This window comes from Elephas maximus, chromosome 13, assembly GCF_024166365.1.
Source record: "Elephas maximus indicus isolate mEleMax1 chromosome 13, mEleMax1 primary haplotype, whole genome shotgun sequence".
Classification (NCBI taxonomy): domain Eukaryota; kingdom Metazoa; phylum Chordata; class Mammalia; order Proboscidea; family Elephantidae; genus Elephas; species Elephas maximus.
The window spans coordinates 86,947,056-86,965,403 of NC_064831.1; the positions used below are offsets into that span (position 1 = coordinate 86,947,056).

Consider the following 18,348-nt stretch of genomic DNA (forward strand, 5'->3'; position numbering starts at 1 on the left):
GTGAACGAGCTAGGGTAAATAATTAGACTATATTTTTAATTAATATTGCAGTGCCTTCCAGCACAATGATGTTTAAGATTATGACAGTCTTGGAGGTAAGTAGAAAAAGAGCCTTATTCCTCATGAAGCCAGAAAGAACAAAGAAAGTTCTGTCAGATTGACAAAAATACCCTGCAATTTTGGCAATCTTGTATCAAAAGTTTCTAGTGTACTAAAGGGAAGTTTTCAATTTATTAAATGCTCTGTTTGCCAAGGTGAATATTGGTCTTTATTACCAAAAATGAATCCAGAGAAAATGAAAGACAGGTACTGTACATTTCTAGTTGGCTAACTATAAAACTTTTTTTTAAACTATGTGAACTTTATGGGAATAATAACGATTAACACAGCTTTCATAATGGGCACTGTTTCAATTTTTGTTTCATTAAAGGCCATAAAAGTATAGGCCCATGAAAAAGCCAGTTCAATTAAAACTTGAGCTTTCCATTATTTTTAAACACATTTTACCTATTTTTTAATTGATGGAAGTGTTACTTATCTTGCCAGCCCAAGAAATTTTCACACTTCTATAATTCCAACCAGCTTGATTTATGCAATTCAAATAGACAGGCTATTATTTGGTATTAACTGGAAACTAAATAAAACAATGGTAAAATTTATTGACTAGATGACAACGCATACATTATTTCCTAAAGAAATTTATTTCGTATATTCCAAATAAATAAAGAAATTTTTTGTTTGACCCTAGCTAGCCCTCCCTCATAGCACCCTATTAAGGAAGGTAAGAACATCGAAACTATTTTACAAGTGAGTAAATCTGGCTTAAAAAAGTTATGTAACTTCCCCAAAATCACATAGCAAGCATAGGCCCACAATGCTAACCTAGATGATGTGACCACTTGTGATAGCATATATAGGCTAAAGACAATAAACTCCTTAAGGAAAGGCCATGTCTTTTACTTTTTCTTTGTGTGTGTGTGTTTTTCTTTTTGCACTGTTGTCTCTATGCTAGGCACATATTAGTATCTCGATAAATAGTGTTAATGAATAATTCGTGTTCAGCTTTTGTATTAAACACAGCTCTCTGTAACCTGCCTTTCTATACATTTACGGCCAAGTAACACTTGATACAGGGGCAGTGGGTGCAGTGGTAGAATTCTCACCTTTCATGCAGGACAACCAAACAAACCCATTGCCATCAATGCCAACTCCTTGCAACCTTATAGGACAGAGTAGAATTGCCCCCAGGGGGTTTCCAAGGATATGAATCTTTATGGAAGCAGTCGTATCTTTCTCCCATGGAGTGGCTGGTAGGTTTGAATTGCCGACCTTTTGATTAGCTGCTGAGTGCCTAACCACTGCGCCACCAGGGCTTCTTCCATGTGGGAGACCTGGCTTCAACTCCCAGCCAATGGGCCTCAAGTGCAGTCATCATCCATTTCTCAGTGGAGGCTTACTAGGATGCCGAACAGATTTCAGTGGAGCGTTTAGTTGAAGACAGGCTAGGAAGAAAACCAAAAAAACCCACTGCCATCAAGTCATTCTGACTCACAGCCATCCTACTGGACAGAGTAGCACTGCCCCATAGGGTTTCCAAGGAGCGGCTGGTGGATTCGAACTACCGACCTTCTAGTTAGCAGCCAAACTCTTAACCACTGTGCTACCAGGACTCTCTGAAGAATCATAGAAAGATAAAATTATATTCAGTCTGCCCTGAGCTGCAGATTAATACCTCCGACTGAGTTGAACAGCTCTACCTGTATGTCTTGTAGACACCTCAATTATAACTAGTCCCAAATTAAATTAATTTTCTCACTTTGGTCCAAAATTTCTCTTCACTGTCCAAGCTTCCCAGCTAAAACTTTCAGAGTCACGCTCAGGTCTTTCCTTCTCACTCACCCTACAGAAGGTCACAGAGCATCCAGTCTGCCTACTATGTAGCTCTTAATGTCTGTCATACCATCTTCACCGCCTTATTTCTGACTCTCACTTTCTTTTGGCCAGAAGATTTTAGCGGCCTAGTTACAGGTTGCCTTGCATCCAGTCTCTTGCCACTGGCATCCTTCCCAAATTATCCTTCTGAAACACAAACATTCACTTCCTAAAGACTGCTGGTTGCTGCCTTTACCCTAGAGCAGGATTTTTCACTGTAAGATACGTGGAAACCTATATACACACTGTATTGTGAAAAAGGAAAGCCAGATAGATTTAGGGCAATCTCTTGGAAATTACAAGGCATATTAAAGACTCTGAGAGGTCCTGCAGCAAAGAACCCTGTGTAACTGAACTTAATCTACTCTTCCCCACATTTATTTGTCCGCAAGCCCCCTGATTTTCCAGAAAATACCAATTAATATCTAAAGAAACCAATATTCTTCAAAGCATGGTTTAAGAAAACATCATGCCACTAGAAAAACTCAAGGCATGCATGGTAATTTGCCATTTCGATGCATGTCACTGTACTAACTGTAGAGCCAGCCCCTCCGCATGAACCACCACGTTTCTAAACCAGCCACACCATGTTTATTACTATCTCCAAAGCAATTATATACTCTTGTTTTGGAAAGTGACACATGAAATCCCTTCAAAATATAATGTATTTTCCCCAGCTTTTCAATCTCAAAAACTCTTACTAATAACTTCAAGATCCAGCTCAAATGTTATTGCTTCTCTAAAGCCTTTTTCAAATCACTCCTTTGTGCTTCCTCAGCTGCGGGGTCATCTTTCTAACATTGCATGCATTAGTTCATAAGTCGACTTTCCCTACAAGATTTCTGGACCCTTTTATCTTTGGGAAGGCCCTCAGTGGCGCAAACAGCTAACACGCCCGGCTGCTAGCTGAATAATTGAGGTTCAAGTCCACCTGGAGGTACCTTGGGAGAAAGGCCTGGAGACTGACTTCTGAAAAATCAGCCTCTGAAAGCCCTATGGAGCACAGTTCTACATTGGCACACACAGAGTCTCCATGAGTTGGAATCGACTCATCAACAATCGGTTGGTTGGTTGGTCTATGTTTGCATCTGGGGCAACAAGCACAATTCCCAGCATATAGTAGATACTCAACAAATACTGATTGAAAGTGTGTTCCCTTGTATTCTAATTCAATAACTTATAAATCATAGGTGCCAATGCATATTTATTATAAAATTTCTCAAGAGAGATCGACGTGATCTTAAAGAACATGCAACCCGTTCCCTTGCTGCAGCTGAGATGGAGGGATTTATCAAAGGGAGCTGTAAGAGTGGCCCTGCCCTTACTTGGACTGCTAAACCACCTAGTTTCTAGTGTTTTCTCCCCATCCCCAACTTGATGTACATCCTCCTGCAACTGCATCTACGCAGAAGAGGATGCCTTCTAGAAAAGAGAAACACATGTTTTTCTAGCCACAGCTACCCTTAATCAGTGGAAGACACTAGGGTACCAGGCACGGTGCTACACACTCATTTAGTAACTGTTATTGCACAGAAGACTGGGTACCCTGTGGCTCCAAGAGTTATAAGAGCTTCCTTACTGCTCACTGGTAGGACAAGATCCACTGAGAAACAGTCATTAGCTTTACATACCTCTCAAGAAGTCGATTGTCAAAGAGTTGCATCAAATATTTTTAACAACAAGGCAGATCTATAAATGATTCTGCCACTTTCCAGCTGGACAAGCTATTTCACCTCTTTCCGCCTCCTTTTCCTTATGTGTAAGATGAAGATAAATGAGGCAGCATTTGAAAACATTTAACACCTTGCTTGGCACATAGCAGGCCATCAATAAATGTGGATTACATTTGAATCCGCGTTCCCCAGAATCATACCGTTTACAAAAATAAAAAGAGGAACCACTTACGTGAAATTAATTACCAACTCAAAAAATCTGTTACTAAGTATATTTTGGACAGATCTATTTGTCTCTGCCATTCTCAGCGTTAAATCAAAATTAAAACACGCTCTTGAAAAAAGCCCTCCTAATTCAGCAGAACGGTATTCCGGATTACGCATCTGAGCCACACATTTGAGTGCTGACTGACTCAGTTTAGTGTCTGATGTTTCACAGTTTGGGACCTCAGTGTGGCTCCGGTGAGGTCTGGATAAAACACATGTATCAAAGGTGCCATAGCAGAGCAAGCACCCCGGCAGGGTCCTAGCAAAACTCAAATGTTTCTTTTTGTAAGGTTGGGACCTTTCAAATTACCCCCTGATTACTTTATCAGGGGTAAAATGTCTGAGACAATTTCAACAGGGCAGCCAGAGAATGAGCCACAGCTCCCACTGGGGCCGACTCTGAGCCACACGCGAACAGGGCCTGGGTCACTGCAAAAAAAAAAAAAAAAAAAAAAAACTGCAAGGTAAGGGCAAAAGCCCTTAGGAAAGTCGCTCCCCCTAGTATTGCAGTTAATGAGGCCATTGCTTAGCTTATTTTCCTTCCTAGAAATTATCATGATCAATTTGCATGATGATTATGGAAAAAATTAAAACACTATTCCCAAAGATCAAGTTAATAAGGGCCTTTGAGACGTAGATCCTCTTGCAGAAGGGCGTTATTTTCTCAGAAAGGGGGGAGAAGCACTTGAGATATACCATACTTTAGTTCCATGAAGCAAGGGCACACCCCTAGCCCCGCCCCGACCCACCTTTTTATTTGTAGCAGCTCACCCTTCAGTTGTACCCTTGAGAATATCTCTCCTGTAACAGCATGTAAAGAATTTAATACAAATTCAAAGGGAAATAAAAGGAGCTGAGGCAGGGAAGGAGGGGGGACAAAAATCAGAATGAAGATGAGAAAAGACTGATTTTGTGGAATACTCTTGTGGGTGAAAAGCCATTTGGTCATCCTTCGGCTACATTTTCTAGATTCAAATGAAAAATCCATTCTCCTTGGATACTTCCAGCCTGCCTGAGAGATAGATGTCAACGGCAACTCCCCTCCCTCCTTCAGATGGGCAGATTTAATCCTCAGGATCCCAGAAAAGGCAACCACCTCGAACTAAGAGCAATTCCTTTTTTAATTCACATTCCACCCTCCCGCCCGTGTTTCTTTTAAATAAAATCAGGTCCTGCTCTTTCCCTTCTCGGCACTCTTGCACTCTCTGCTCCATAGACAAAGCACCGAAACATTTTGGCAGGTTTAGAGGCTGAAACCTATCAACGGTGTTCACATCCCAGCTCCCCACCGAGAGCATCTCTTCTTTGTGGGTAGTAGTCGACAAAAGTCCAGTAGATGAACGGGAATAAACAGAAAGAAAGCAAGTTCTGCATTCTACAGGTTCCTTTTTATAGTATGACTGCAAAATGGGACAGACAAAACAACATCCAAAACAGAAGACTACCTAAGAAGAATTTTGCTTTTAGCTTCTGAACCTTCTTTAAAGAATAGGCAAAAGAAAAAATAATCGAACCAACAAATATTCTATATCACAACTAATCTCCCCTGCCAGCTAACCTCAATTTCCTTATATCATCCCCCTCCGCCACCACCTCTCCCCCACCTAATCTTTAGAGTCCCTGGGTGATAAAAAGGTTAACACTCTTGGCGCTTAGCTGAAAGGTTGGCGGTTTGAGTCCACCCAGAGACACCTCAGAAGAAAGGCCTGAAGACCTACCTCTGAAATACCACCTACTGAAAGGCCTGTGGACTACAGTTCTGCTCTGACACACATGGGGCTGCCGGGACTCAGGATCGACTCAACAGCAAACAGCAACAATTTAGTCTTTACCACCAATCCTGAAGATAACGTTACAGGATCTTGCAGTGTTTCATTTTGCTGCCCAAAGGGTTGCCGTAAGTCGGAGCCGACTCAAGGACCCCACAGCAACTAACGACCACTACCACCTAGTCTGGGGGACCCCTGTATGCATAAAGATGCAATTGGCCTTCTTTAATCATTCACTGTGCCTCAGTTTCTACATGTTTTTTTTCCTAATCCATGCTAGTATTTGATTCCCCGTGGTTCACGGGCCTCTGTTCACCAACAAACCCCTAAAGGCTTGTATCCAGCAAACCCCGAAGGCATGAAATACTGTATTCTTTTTCATGATTGACTCAAAGGAAGAAAATATTTTAGGAAGTGTCTTAGTCATTTAATGCTGCACTGGTTTTTGTTTATAACAGAAATACCACAAGTGGATGGCTTTAGCAAAGAGAAATTTATTCGCTCACAGTCGAGCAGATTACAAGTCCAGAAGCAGGGTGTCAGCTCCAGGGGATGGCTTTCTCTCTCTGTTGGCTCTGAAGGAAGATTCCTTATCATCAATCTTCCCCTGGTCAAGGAGCTTCTCGGGCACAGGGGCCCCAGGGCCAAAGGACATGCTCTGCTCCCGGTGCTGCTTTCTTGGTGGTATTTTTTTTTTTTTATGAGGTACCCCCCTCTATACTTGCTTCCCTTTCCTTTTATCTCTTCTAAGATAAAAGGTGGTGCAGGCCACATCCCAGGGAAACTCCGTTTACATTGGATCAGGGATGTGACCTGAGCAAGGGTGTTACATCCCACCCTAATCCTTTTTAACCACAGGCAGAAATTATGATTTATAACACATACTAAAATCACAAAGTGGAGGACAACCGCACAATACTGGGAATCATGGCCTAATCAAGTCGACACATATTTTGGGGGGACACAATTCAATCCATTACAGGAAGACAAAAGAATACTGTTGTGGTGATTTTTGCATTTTATCCATGATTTATCCGTTATGTCTTTCCAATGGCTAAAGTGATCTCTTTGAAATGCGATGCCACCATTCTGTGCACTATGGTGACTTTAATAAATTAAGTTTGAAAACATTTATGAAGCAGGTACTTTGGGCCAAGCATTGTGTTAAGTGCTAGCAGGGCCACCACAGATGTTGTGCAGGCTGTGCCTCGTGGCACACGTGTCCACTCGAGTTGGCACGTGGACACTGAAATCTAGCTATCTTTCCTCTCCACCAGCTGAACACCCTGCTGCTGGCTTTGTTAGACTAAAGGAAAGGTTTCTCTTTTATAATCCATCTGTTCAAGAGGGCACAAATTTAGGGTAGCCATATTTCCTAAGGGAAGGTCAGAGTGTGAGTATATAGAGAACTTAAAATCTGTGGAAGATAATTTCAGTGAAGTGTGATGTAAACTATCTGAAAAGGAGTTGTCTTAATCTCCTAAGGCTGCCATAATGAAATACCACAAAACCCAAAACCAAACCTGTTGCCGTTGAGTCGATTCCGACTCCTAGTGACCCAACAGGACAGAGTAGAAGTGCCCCATAGAGTTTCCAAGGAGCGCCTGGTGGACTCAAACTGTCGACATTTTGGTTAGCAGCTGTAGCTCTTAACCATTATGCCACCAGGGTTTCCAAATACCACAAAGTGGTGCCTATAAAGAACAGACATTATCTCACAGTTCTGCAGGCTAGAAGTCCAAATCTGGGTATTGGCCATGTTGACTCCTGAGGGTTCTGAGAGAGGAGCTATTCCATGTCCCTCTCCTAGCTTCTGGTGGCTGCTGGCAATCCTTGGCGTTTCTTTGCCACTTAGAGGTGCATTTCACTCTGTTGTCACAGGGCGTCTGCCTCCCCCCATGTGTGACAATGCCTGTCCTCCTCTTTTGTAAGACACCCATCAAATAGTATTAAGACTCACCCTATTCCAGTATGATGTCATTAATGTAAGCGATAACATCTGCAAAGAAAAACCCTATTTCCATACAAGGTCACATTTCACAGGTACAGGAGTGAGGATTTCAACATATCTTTTCTGGGAACGCAATCCAAACCATGACAGTAGTCTTTAGAGGTAAAAGGTAAACAGTTGGGTGGTGTCCCTTTCCCTTTCAGAGGCTCTGTATCTATTTAACCTTTTGGCAATCCCTTTCTATATAGGAAGTAGCTGGATACCACAAACAACTAAGCAAGCTCTCAGCTACTAGCTGAAAGGTTGGCAGTTTGAACACGCCTAGAGGCACATCAGAAGAAAGGCCTGGCAATCTGCTTCTGAAAGATCACAGCCTTGAAAACCCTATGGAACAGCTCTGCTCAGCACACATCGGGTCGCCATGAATTGAAATCAACTCAATGGCAACTAACAACAACAACAACACTCTGTATAGGCCAAAGCTTTTCTCCACCTTCTCCACTTGGGCCACCTTCATTTAAATTGGAATCAGAATACTTACTTCCCACCATTGTTGTAGGCAGTAAGCAAGCACCTGGGGAGCCATATGCAATGCTGTGGGTGGGTAGGGACACACTCAGGAAGACAGGCTCCTGATCCTCCTCCCTTCCTGCTTTGGTTGATCTTTCAAATTCTGTGAGGCAAGAGTCCTGATCCACTCTGTCCGGGTAAGGAAAACAAGGCTCACAAAGGGCAATAACTTTCCCCAGGCCACCCAGCAGCTAACACCTGACCCCAAGCCCTCATGTACCCCCATGACACTAAGGTGATAGGAACCAGAGGAAGGAAGATGGGGAGACCCACAATTGCAGTGGGAGTTGGAGCAGGAACCCCATGCTATTCAGAATTCAGCCTAGCACCGTGCTTAGCACATGGTAGATCCTAAAGAAATATAGGTGCAACTGAGCTCAAGAAGGAAGGCTGGAAAAGAAACATTTTTCGAGCAGAGTTGGATCAAGGGTGAGGCAAGTGAGGAGGTGTCACTCTCAGGGTGGCCTCATTCGCCTCACCCCAGTCCCTGTACTGCTGGTGAGCAAGCCATCCCTGCCCTCCCCTGCCCAAACCCTTCTATCAATCCTCTGGGGTTTGGGGACACACCAACTCTCAGGGGAAGGCGGAAACTCAGAGTGTTCACTGACATCTCCACTTCCCCTGCCCATCAGCCCTTCTTCTGGTTCACTGCTGCACCTGCACAAAGACAAGAAACCCCTCGAGACAAGCTTCCCATCCATCTTCCTGGTGGTCTTTCATTTCTTTGCCAATAAGGTGATCTGCTTCACGACACATATATTTGACATCTGTCATAAAACCCAGGTCAGGCATATCCGTCTTCTGTTAAAATAAGCCATTCTACAGAGACTCTCCATCTGCTGTTAGGATCCCACCAGAAATAATTATTGACATATTGTCCACATGTCCAGCCAACCCTCCTAATAGAAGCCGTAAATTACCAGTGCTGTTTCCCCCCACTCCTATCTGAGAAACAAGGTAACACTTATAGGAGCAGAAGGAGACACAGCAATATTAAAACCGGAAGAGGCAGCCTTAGCTCAAGTGACTGCCTGCACACAGACACGTTCCTTTAGCATCTTTCAAAACTTAGTGACTGGTGATTCACAGCTGTTTCTCAATGACGAGGCATGAATTTTATTATAACACTTTACCTACTTGAGTCTTATATTCACTCCACCCAAAAGGAAGCTTCTAGAAGTTTGCTGAGGAACAGTAATTCTGATCTAGACTTAGAATGGGCTTATCCCCCTGAGGAGGTTCCATTTGGGGGAGAATTCTGGGCACTCAGACTCTCAGTACATGCTATCAATGTGGGAGAGAAGCACCAATCACTTCTAAGGTCTCAGTTCCCAAAGCCTGCCAGGTGGAAAACCTGTTGTAAGATTAAAATCACTACTACGCTCAAAGGTATTATGGCCCCTTTGAGCCCCTGTGGGCCACGTACATATGGAAAAATATATAATCATGCTTCATTCACCCTTGGTAGAGAACAAGGGCATATACCTGCTTTTGAAGCAGTCTCTTCCCACTGCCCAGGAAGGAAGAAAGGGCTAATTTGTATAAAAGAAGAAGGTTTCTAGAAACAGGCATGCTAATGTAGCCGTATTTTTGTTGGGGAAAGGGATGAGGACTCCTTTTTGAAGATGTTTGTAAATGTTTCTTTGTGGAAATACTTGCCACAAAAGTGACATTTTAGCAGTGAAGATATACCACATGAAACAAAACACTTTTGCTGAAACATGTTGTACTTAGGCGAAAAGAAACGTGTCAGTGTAGACGAAGCTGCAGAGATTTTCTAGATTCAGGGTCGGCTTGGACACATGAGCAGCCCAAGTCGCTATTCGTTTGAGGGGTGGAGTGGTGGGAGGAGGTCAATGCATAACTAGAAAATGCAACGAACCAGAGGTGTCCTTTGGAGTCCCTGGGTTGTGCAAACTCTTGAAGTGCTCAGCTGCTAACCAAAAGGTTGAAGATTCGGTCCACCAAGAGATGACTCAGAAGAAAGGCCAGGTCATCGACTTTCAAAAAGTCAACCAACCATTGAAAACCTAACAGAGCAAAGTTCTACTCTGACACACATGAGCTTGTCAGCAATTTTGATTGACTAGATGGCAACTGTTTTTTGTTTTTGTGGTTTTGTTGTTGTTGTTGTTGTTTGTTCTTAATGGAGGCTAGCAAGGTAGACTAAGAGAATATCCAAGGATCCCTGGTAAGAAAGTTTCTTTCCTCAGCAGACCCAAGCCTATATCTTCCTAGACTGTGCTTTTACGAACAGAGGAAATGTGTGCAGCTAGGAGACAAACCCCCAAATATCAAAGAACGGCCACAAGAAAATAATATTTCTGGCCGGTAACATTGTTTCTGGTCCCTTCTTTCCACCATAACTTGCATATGTGCCAGACATTTTTGCTTGCACAATAACCTGCTTTCTCCATGTTTAAATGTTCAAACTGGAATACATTGTTGAAAGAAACATAAGTGCCTGAGCGTCTTCTTCAGGACCAGGAAATCATCTTTCATTTGGACTTTGAGTTGGAAGATTCTGAAGAAGAAACTTGTTCTTTACAGTTACACGTTAAACTAGGAATAAAGACTGCTGTTGAAAGAGATGCTTTGACGGTATCTGGATGGGAGATTAACTCTCCAAGACGCAGAGGAAATTGCCTATTTCCCCTTGTCCAATCCACTCAACTCAAACCACCCAAAACTGTCAGTGCATTTGAAATGAGCGGAAGTGGCTAATTTTATGACCAGTGACAACATTGATGGTTATGGATGTTAAGATAAGGGTAATGTAATTCATGTTTCTATCAGCACATCAGTTGCAGGAATCAAAAAGCACCAACAGTGACCATTGACTCAAAATGATCAGTCTTTAGTGCACCGGACCATACGTTTTCAAACCAAAGAGTAGTCCATCTTAGCCCAGGCGGACAGCCATCTCTCCACAAAAGTTGAAGCTATACTTATTTACAAGAGTTTGAGCTTAACAAGCCTGTCAGTGCTGAATAAGACTTTCCAGCATTCCAATAAATAAACCTGAACCCAAACCCGTTGCTGGCAAGTTGATTCTGACTCATGGTGACCCCATGTGCCACAAAGTAGAACTGCTCCAAGGGGTTTTTCTTGTTTATAATCTCTATGGAAATAGATTGCCAGGTCTTTCTTCCATGGTACCTCTGGGTAGATTCAAACTGATGATCTTTCAGTTAGCAGTCAAGCACAAACACGTACCACCAGGGAGGGATCTCCCAAAAGATGAAAGGGCATCTACTTCTGAACTCAGAAAAAGGACCGTCATCCATTAGTTGGTGATGTTTGCAGCATGGAAGAGTCTCCAGTGCAAGTGGTTGCTAAACACCAGGCCACCAGCGGGCATTCTGCTATCTGCAGAGAGCAGGAGCTTCTCACATGTGCTCACTTTCCCTTTCATGTGTAAAGTACCTCAACAGGACTAGTGCAGTGAGTTCGGTGCCAGGGGTGATGGAAGTCATGCAAGGGAGGTTGTTCACGTTGCACTGGCAGCCAATGGGTGATTGACATACTGTAGAACATTAAGAACTTTTTACATGCTTTGGCATGTTACTTGCTTTGGGAGTTGAGGAGGGACCCATTCCACCGAATGCCCTCTACGCATAGCAGATGTGCTGTGGAAGAATTACCTCATCTTCTTGCCAGATTTTGACATGTTGCCTGATGTCCATCTTTGAAGGGAATTGGTGGCTCTCTTGACATGACTGAATATTAGGCAACATACTGTTTCCCCTTGAGAAATGGCTCTTCACCACTACATAGGTAAAAAAAAAAAAAAAAAAAAAAAAACTGGGTTCTGAGCCCAGGGGCTGTTCTGGTATTTGCTGCTCGTGTAGAAAGGAAGAAAAGAAGTCTCCTATCTACAGGGAGAGACTTCTCCTGTTTCAGTGGTATTGCTCGCCAATAAAAGTCTGTACAAAACCTCATCAGGCCTGCTATTTCCAGTTCTGCAGTAGTGATTCTGCTTTCATCGTATCCGGCACAGAAAGCAAACGACACGTGTTCGGGTTTTATGTCAACAAAGTTCATTCCCTTGACTTGTCGACATTTAAACGCTCTAAAAACACACACCATCTCTGTGTTGTGTTCATCTTCTTGAACCTAAATCTCGTGCCTGTGGACGGGAATGGCTGGATACTCTTACCGCGATAGCTGATGGTAATATTTCTATATCCATTGTTAAGCTTCTTAAGTTTCTTCTTCACCTCAGGAGTGTTTAGCGTATCATTTTCTTAAACCTGTACTCCGTGTGCCTCAGGTAAAGTAAGATTCGATACCGGGTTCATGAGAGATTATCTAGGACTAAGCCGCTGAGCGAGTAACTCAGCCTCACTCGGTCAGACACTTCATACAGACGCCTTTATAAACCTCTCAGGGGTAAACTGGGTCACTTGATGTTGTTTCAGAACAGCTGAAAAATGCCGCAGCGGGGGGCGGGCTGTTCAAGCTCAGGCTCGGGGGACATAGTGAAAACATGGAGGTGACACATCATTCTATGTCACGTCATTCTAGACCATTCACTTGTTTGTAAGTACCCAAACTACTCATTGTCTGCTTTTACTTCAAATAAGAGGGGTTTGGCAAGGATGCTGAGTTCAGATGTCTGTTATTGCCCCCACGCAGGCTTCAAATCCCTCTTCCGGCACTTTTGGGCAGTGGAGAAGCTAACTGCACTTGAACTGAATGTCCATTTTACATACCTCACCCTGCTGGAGGACCAAAAGCAAGCAGAGGACTGAGTCACTGAAACAGGAGCCTACCAGGGAGCCACAAGTATCCACACAACAGCCATGACTCAGTCTCTGTTGTTGTTGTTGTTAGCTGCCATCCAGTAGACCCCCGGCTCATGGCGAACCCACACACAACACTGCCTGGCCTGTGGTATCCCCATGATTGGTTGCGATAGAACCATTGTGATCCATAGTGCTTTCATTGGCTGATTTTTAGGAGTAGATTGCCAGCCCTTTCTTCCTAGTCTATCTTCTTAGGCTGGATGCTTCACTGAAATCTGTTCAGCAGCATAAAAACATGCAAGGCTCACTGATGGGTGGTGGTCATGCATGAGGTACATTGGTCGGGAATCGAACCTCGGTCTGCCACAAGGAAGGTGAGCATTCCACCACTGAACCACCATTGAACCACCACCACTGCCCCCATGACAGGGTCTCTACTTGTAGCCATTTCCTGATCCACTGTAGACATGGCCATGTATTGAAAGTAAGCAGCAAACTGTTTGCCCTTCCTGAGCCCTTTCATTCATTGGCTAAAATACTTTTTAACATACAGAGATTGAGACTTTTTGGGTATAAGAAACCCTTCAGCTTCTTGACTTCCTAGCCAAGGGACTTCTTGAGTGATGCAGTAATGTATTTTATGGTTCTCATTTTCCTTAAAATATTAATTAAGAAAGCAAATGAGAACTTTTCCTTATGGGGCACACTGAGAGCTAAGCTGACTAACTGGTTCCTGGTGCTAGCCCATATCGCACTTTACTTCTTGATGAGCCCGGGTGCCAGGTTGTTCCTTCGAATTAAGACAATATGCTTATCATGATGAGCCGTAGTGGCCATCTATCTCCCCTTTGTGATCAGGCTCTCACTGAGCTGAAATGAAGCCATTTCTTCTGCCTGCGGCTGATTAAACACAGAGTAAACCGGATCTCTAAGGAGGCTCTAACGAGTCTCCTCAGAGCTCATGTCTGCCCAGCACCTGCAGGCTTCAGTGTCTCCATTTCCACCATAAAATGAAGCATCTGTTTCAGGGAGGTGGTATCTTTTTATCATGCCATGGATCACTCTGCTTGAAGCAGATGCAGCTGGTATAGAAGGGTGTTGTGCCACAGGTAACGAATGGTTCCCGCCGAAGGCCTGTTCTCGTCAAGGGTGAAAAGGGTACAGCTTTGGACAAAAACCTGTGACTTTGGTAAAAGTCTTCATGGCTCACATCACCTGGTCTTCTTGTAATGAAAGCAAGTCAAGACAAGTAAAGGGGAATCTTTGAAACAGGCAAGCAGTTCAAATACACCAGTGGCTCCTTGGAAACCCTATGGGGCATCTCTACTCTATCCTATAGAGTCGCTGTGAGTCGCAATGGACTTGACAGCAAAGGGTTTATTGCAATAATACAACAATAATACTTTAGTAACAGAAAGAGCTTTTAAAATCACTCAACTTATTTATGTATTTGTTCAATAATTCAACAAGTATTTAGCACCAGCTCTGAGTGTGGCCCAGGAACTGGGGCTAGAGGATTAACACAGCCAGTGAGCCCTTTATCTTCCTGGAGGTTACACGCTCATGAGAGAGCCAGACATACTTAATTACCACTGTGATGAGCATCAGCAATGACAAGGAACTCTGAGAATATGTAAGAGGGGGGTCTGATGTTTCCTGGGGTTCAGGGAAGACTCCTCTAGGGCAGTGACGTTTAAGCTGAGACCTCAAGGACCAGAAAGAGCAGTGAGTTAATACAAAGATAAAAGGGTATTTCAGTCAAGGAACCATCATGTTCAAAGGCCCTGGGGTGGTAGGGAGATGCTTGACCCATGTGAGGAAAGGGAAAAATGCAGGGAGAGGGAGAATGGCTGAAGATGGGGCTGCAGACACAGGCAGGAAGAAAATCAGGGCAGCCTTTAGAGTAAGTTAAGGAGTTTTATCTTGAAAGCTTGGGAGGCACTGGCGGGTTGTAAGCAGAAAATGAAATTATTATTATTATCACAGACCTTTCCTATTATTTACTGAGTAGGTACCATGTTACACTTCTATTGCCAGGCACTGTATGTTGTTGCTGTTGTTAGTTGCCGTCAAGTAGCTCCAACTCACGGCAGCCTTGTGTATACCAGGATGAAACATGGCCTGGTTCTGCACCACCTTCATGACTGTTGGTATGTTCAAGTCCATTGTTGTGGCACTGTGTAGACATTTATAATTTATTATCTCCAGTTGTTCCAGCATCCCTTCAGTGGAGATATTTTTAGCTCCGCTTTGTTGTTATTAGGTGCCATCAAGTCAGCTGTGACTCACAGAGACCCTACGTACAACAGAACAAAAAGCTGTCCAGTCCTGTGCCACATTAGAGGCAAGGAAACTGGGGCTGAGCGAGCTGGAGTGATGGGCCAAGATCCACCCAGTCCAGGTCAGGTCAAGCCCATGTTCTTTCTCCTCTGCATCATGCTGCTTTCCCCTACACAGATCTAATAATGAGCTGCTAAATGCTTGTGGCACTTCTGTAATATTTTGCTTTTCCCAACTGTTTGACAATCAAAGAGAATTTTCCAATTATTTACTGATAATGTTAAAATAATCATAATAAAAATCAGTTGTCACTGAGTTGATTCTGACTCGTGGCAACTCCATGTATGTTAGAGGAGAACTATACTCCAGAGGGTTTTCAGTAGCTGACTTTTTGGAAGTAGATAGCCAGGCCTTTCTTCCAAGGCACTTCTGGGTGGATTCAAACAGCCAACCTTTCAGTTAGTAGCCTAGCACTTAACCATTTGTGCCACCCAGGAACTCCACTGATAAAGGTTAGCTATGGGGCCCTGATAGTGCAGTGGCTAAGAGTTCAGCGTTAACCAAAAGGTCAGCAGTTCAAATTCACCAGTGGCTCCTTGGAAACCCTATGGGGTAGCTCTACTGTATCCCATAGGGTCACTGTGAGTCAGAATGGACTCAACAGCAGCAGGTTTACTGCAATAATACAACAATAATACTTTAGTAATGGAAAGAGCTTTTGAAATCACTCGGTTTACCTCCTATGCTTAACACATGATGAAACTGTGGTCCCAAGAGGTCAGAAATTTTTCACAACGTTTCACAGCTACTTCAGCCAGAGCTAACCTGTAAGAACAAGAAGAAGTTCAGGCATTCTGCAATAACCATAAAGTTCCAGAATGCTCCACCTTCTGAGAAAGTGGCTTTTATCTCATGGGACTCTGTTCTTTCGCCTCACTTATCTCAGTTCCATTACTTTCTTCTCACCTGTCCCACTAGGCTATATGTTCCATGAGGGCAGGAACTATGCATGTCTCGTTTTCCACTGTATTCCCAGCATCAACACAATTCACCTGGCATGTGGTATGTTCTCAATAAAATTATTGTTTAATTGGTTGGGAGGGAACCAGAACCTAGCACAATGCCAAGAGACAAGCCAAATTGTTACAACGTCCAGTCCAGAATTAGGTACGCAACATGAGTTAAATGTTAAGAATCTCGCTACCACTCTGAGAAATCAGAAAAGTTTTATTGCATAAAGGTTTGTCACCTAAAGAAACGAAGGAGCATGTGCCCTGTGAGTCATGCTTGTTACGGCTGGATCATTCTCAGTACAACTTCCTGTCTCTCTGAGAGATGATTCTGTCTACAGTGAAAAGGACCAGGTAAACGCTAGATTAATAGGGTCCAGAAACTCAAGGGTTGAAGCTGGAGTCCAGGGGAGAACTACTGCACACTTCAGGCAACCTGGAGACCACCTTCTGGTAGGAGACTTATTTCCATACCATCCATTTGGAAACCTCATGGTCAGTCATGCTGAGGTCTGCTCACAGTTGCCTTGAATGTAGCTTAATACTCCTTTTGGCCCTGGAGACGAGGTGTCAGTGGCAATGGAGAAACCCTTTGTTTTTGTAGGAAGCCTTCTATTGACTGTTGTTAACCCTACACATGAATTCAAACATACCATTTGTCAGCAACTCTTTCCTCGACCACCCTCACGTGGTTCCTCTCCTTCTGCGCAACGTAAAGGGTCCAGCTGTGGGCAACAAGAAATGGAGGGGATGAAAATGTGAGGGAATCATAAATCACTCAATCTACCCAAGGCTCGAATTCATCATCTGCAACATAAAGATTGTACGACCTGCCCAGCCCATCTCACCAGACGGCTCTAAGAGCCATACAAGATCACATAAAGACATCTTCAGGAATGTAAAGTCTAACCAATTACAGGCTTGAGCGCCTTTGACGAGGTGTCTTAGAGTTAAGAAAATGAAAGCTATCACATGTCCCCACCCTCCAAGGCATTTACAGTCTAGTGTGCACATCTAATCATGATGACCTTTTAAAAAAATGACACACAATTTTTCTGTTATCAAATATCTTGGTAACGGACTCCAATATAGAACACATCAAGGCACAAATTAAATAATCTTTGTTTGATTGATTTTGGATACCCTCAGATCATTTCACTCAAGTCAGCATATAAAATTTTCTATTTTTGGAAGATACAAAGAAAGAACATGAACAGGGTCCTCTTATGTGAAATTCTATGTAAGTCAATTCAGAAGCGGACATTATAAAAATGGGACAGGAAGATGTCCCAGTTTGCCTATCTGCCTATGCGCTTCCTACGCTGTGGACCAGCCCAGTATCGCACGTGGCCGTAAGATCACTGGCTGGACTTGCAAGCCATGTATCTGCAGCACAGAGTAGAAGACTTGTGTTGCCTATAAGTTCTTTTTTTCCTTCCTTATCAGAAAACACGCATATTTGACATTTTCTCAAAACTGCTTAAAGTGGATTATATTTACGTTTGACTTTGTGATAAATGCAAAGACAAAAATCTCTGAAATTTATAAACAAAAGTTCCTTTCTTGCTTCAAGGTTGGAGGCAGAGAACAACCTTTGCTGACTCTCAGATATACTACAGCTTGAATGTTACAGGGACATAAAATGTATTTACTGTTGCTATAGTTCAAAATTTCCATTCGACTGCATTTGGACACTGACTTGGAGTTGACTAAAATAGCATCAGCGACATTGCCAGCAAGATCCCATAGCCTTAACACAATGTCAATATGAAAGTAGAAAAGATAGGGAACCTTTTTAAAGTTCTCTCTATGCAAATATGCAGAAGTCACCCATATGCAAATATCATGCAGAAGTCACCAACTACAGAACTCTCCCATGTCTCTTCAGCGTCTGAACCACCCCCAAAAAATCACCATCGAAGCTTGTTATTTTGATCTTTGGAAGACTTCTTTAAACCCCTATTCACTTTCTGTGATGGTCTCTGTACCTACAGCCATTGACTCTAAATAATAAATTTCTTAAGAGTCAAATAGAGTCATAAGCACAAAATCATAAAAAAGTTTTTATAAAAATTCTGGGTCTATTTACCCTTTGAGATTAAATCCTTACTCTAAGTTCAAGCCATCTTCTAAAGTGAGCCATTAAAT

The 18,348-nt window shown here is 43.1% G+C and overlaps 1 long non-coding RNA gene across 1 annotated transcript in view; it reads right to left on the minus strand.

Moving 5' to 3' along the window:
- LOC126057159 (uncharacterized) overlaps positions 1-18,348 on the minus strand; it is a 134,414-nt gene that overhangs the window by 18,624 nt on the left and 97,442 nt on the right. The window contains exons 6-7 of the long non-coding RNA XR_007512440.1: positions 16,854-16,925; positions 1-16,015 (exon numbers count right to left, since the gene is read on the minus strand). The exon at positions 1-16,015 is cut by the window's left edge and continues 18,624 nt beyond it. This is a non-coding gene — a long non-coding RNA (uncharacterized LOC126057159). The remainder of the gene's footprint in view (positions 16,016-16,853; positions 16,926-18,348) is intronic.